At 46.7% G+C, this 3,364-nt stretch overlaps 1 long non-coding RNA gene across 1 annotated transcript; it reads left to right on the forward strand.

Moving 5' to 3' along the window:
* Positions 1 to 430: 430 nt before the first annotated feature.
* LOC308569808 lies at positions 431 to 2,778 on the forward strand. Its single transcript, XR_014000874.1, has 2 exons — positions 431 to 521; positions 735 to 2,778. It is a non-coding gene; the product is annotated as an uncharacterized lncRNA (long non-coding RNA).
* The last annotated feature ends 586 nt before the right edge of the window (positions 2,779 to 3,364 follow it).

Raw genomic sequence — 3,364 nt, forward strand, 5'->3', positions numbered from 1 at the left:
ACTGAAACAGAAGTTGCCAGACCCTTCTATATAGTGAGAAGGTGGGGAGGGGTATTACTCAGAAGGGTGGTGGGAATGGGAGATTGGCAGATAGCTGAGATGAGGCTCATCTGAGGTGCTACTGGAAGGAATTTTTTTATTTTGACTATGGCAGACCAACACGGCTACCTATCTGTAACCAGATTATATTGTTCACATGGCTTGTTTTCATATTATGGGAACACTTCTCAGGATTATGTTGCCCCTCTCCTTAAACAATGATTAAGTAGCCACAAAAATCTTTACGTTAGGAAACATTCCATTATCTGGAACGCACCAGAGGCTTTTATTCATTTGTTTAGGAGCACGTGCTGAAGTACTTGATCCAAATGCTCCATCTCTTCTTCCAGACTCCAGAACCAAAACCAGAACCAATTTCAATCCATGTGCAAACACTGACGGTTTATGGCGTCATTCTGTACTTTGGTGCTACGTTTGCAGTCCTTGATGCAGCCACCTTGGAGTAACCACCACGGAACTTAGTGGAACTTACTTCTGAGTAGGCAAGGATAGCCTTGCCCTGTTAAAAAAAACACAACAAAAATTGGGTTGAAAGAAAAATTGCATTTGGCTTGCACTGTGGGTCTTGAAACTCTGCCTTCGATGAAATTGGGACCAGTTTTGTGGCAGGCAAACCATGCCCCTCTGTACCAAAATTTTGTGTGCTGGGGGCCCTCAGCTCTGCCTCCCATGAGCTGCCCTGCCTCCCCACAAGGTCCAGCAATCGCTGGTGCTTTGCTGCGCTTGCCCACATAAAATAATAATAATAATTTATTATTTATACCCCGCCCATCTGACTGGGTCTCCCCAGCCACTCTGGGTGACTTCCAACCAAATATCAAATACAGGTGTCTTTGAAAAGTAAAATAGTTGTTTATTTCCTTGACATCTGCTGGGAGGGCGCCACTACCGAGAAGGCCCTCTGTCTGGTTCCCTGTAACCTCACTTCTCACAGCAAGGGAACCGCCAGAAGGGCCTCGGAGCTGGACCTCAGTTTCCGGGCAGAACGATGGGGGTGGAGACGCTCCTTCAGGTACACAGGACCAAGGATCACAGTCTCACAAAATTGTAGAGTTAGAAGGGATCTCAGGGGTCATATAGACCAACCCCCTGCAATGCAGGAATCTTTTGCCCAAAGTGGGACTCACAACCCTGAGATTAAGAGTCTCCTGCTCTGTCAGCTGAGCTACATTCGCTGACTGGGAATCAAACCTGGGCTGCGGCAGTGAGAGCACTGGATCCTAACCACTAGGCCACCCACAGGTGATGGTCTCTGCCTGCGGGGGAAGCAGATACTCTCTCACTTCACCTCCCTCTCCCTCCAGGCTGGAACAGGGGGCAGGTCCTGAGATGATTTACAGCCACAAGTCAAGCGGGAATCAAGCCTCCCTTCCTGAGTTTGTGCTATCAAGTCTCAGGAGATCTGGGACAGGTATATAAAGGGAAAAACGGCTTGCAGCTGCATGAACACTGCAAGCTCAGCCTGGGTTGTGGCTGCTGTGCTGGATTGAGTTTCGCTCCGTTTTGCAGAGCTAACGGCCGGCCATTGGGCTTCCTGCTCCATTTCTAGGGTCTGTCTCGGGTCCTGCATTTTGGCCAGGAAGGACACCCCTGCCCAGAGAGGCTTTTGGAACTGCAGTCTGCCAGGGAAGGTCCTGAAGGAGCCCAAATACATGGAGAAGTCAAAGAGGAGGAGGAGAATTACAGCAGTGCCCCTACCCTTAACCCAAATTGGCAGGAATGAGAGTGGCCAGTCCCTCACCTCTTTTTATTAATGCCCCCAGACACCCCTCACTTCATCTCCTTTCAAAAGCCAGACCAGGCAAAGCAGGGAGGGTTTTATTTTCTCACACAAATAACCACGTAGCACCTTTCCTTCCTTCCCCATCTATGCAGCCACCCCCCAGCTGCTGCCCAGCCCAGGAGCAGCTTCCTCAGAGCAACCAGCCTTGCAAAACTGCGAAGAAGGTTGAGCCAGGAAAATGCCAACAAGTCAGGGCAAGGAAGTCTCGGAGGTGGCATCATCCAGTTGCCCTGCGCGTGGCCGGGCTAAGCTTGGCCTGAAAGCCTCCTCCCTGTTTTCCTTTAGAAGCAGAGTAGGGCCTTGAGCAAGGGCAAGCGCAACTCCTTTCTCAGGGCAGCAACTAGCTGACTGGGGTTAGGGACTGCTAAGCTGCAGCTGTCCCCATGTTGCTAGCCCCCACCCTGGTTTCCAACCCCCCTGAACTGCCAGGTGTAGGAAGCCTGGCTCTTTTCACCCTCCCTTTCCAATGATTCAGCACTTGGTGACTCCTTGCCCCAGAGCATGTACAGAGTAACACCCACATTGGCTGATCACATACCCTCCAAAGTGTCCCTATTTTCCTTTCTCTTTTTTAAATTCATTTTTATTCAATTTTGCACTTTAACAATCAAATCAAATCACATTGAATATTCCAAATTATACATATCAAATAATCCAAATATTCTGCCAGATTATAAATTTTTTAATAGGACTTCCCATGCTTCAAGTTCGGAGGGCTCTGATCATCTCATACATCTGCTGCTTTTCATAGTCATTTCCGGTGGTTCTAATTCTTTCTGTTGTTAGCCTTCCTTCTTTCACGGCCTTTGAGTTGTTCCCACAAGCGAGTTGAAACAAGCAATGATATGTTTCTGTGTGGATTTTATGTCTATGATTCCCCTCTATATGTTTACAGCATCTCAGCCACCATCTTCACTCAGTTCTGATGAAATCAAGTCTAAGCGTCTGCTCATTATTTTTCCCAGACCAGTTGCGTCAAACATTAACCTTTCCAGGGCAGGTTTACGAAATCAAACTGGAAATACAAATATAATGACATATTAAAGCCTCACCTCCCCCTATGGCTATTTGTAATTCTGCAGCTCAGTCTTGACTTCCATCATGGCAGATTTCCAAATTAAAAGTGCGACACAACTCCTACACAAATTCTAGGAAACCGTCCAAAGTTTTTTAACATCTCTCCAGCAGCTAATGAGAACCTGCTTCTGTCTAATATCAACAAATTGGAGAATCCTTTATCCTCTTCCAAGCAAATCAAAGATAAAAAGCCTTAATTATATAATGTTGTTATTTCCACACAGTTTATAGTTTTTTAGAGCCATATTTATGTCAACAAATACAAAACTTTCCAGGCTCGCTTGGTTAATGTAAACGGTACTTGGGGGGGGGGCGGGGTTTGCCGAATATTATATTGAAGCAAAGTACAATAGTAAGAGAGGCTTAAACCCCCCCTTTCCGTTCCATTCCAACATACCAACTTAGATGTTAATCCTTCTTCCACTCAGTCTTTTAATTGGCAGA

This window comes from Podarcis bocagei, assembly GCF_964188305.1.
Source record: "Podarcis bocagei genome assembly, chromosome: 12".
In the NCBI taxonomy this organism is placed as follows: Eukaryota; Metazoa; Chordata; class Lepidosauria; order Squamata; family Lacertidae; genus Podarcis; species Podarcis bocagei.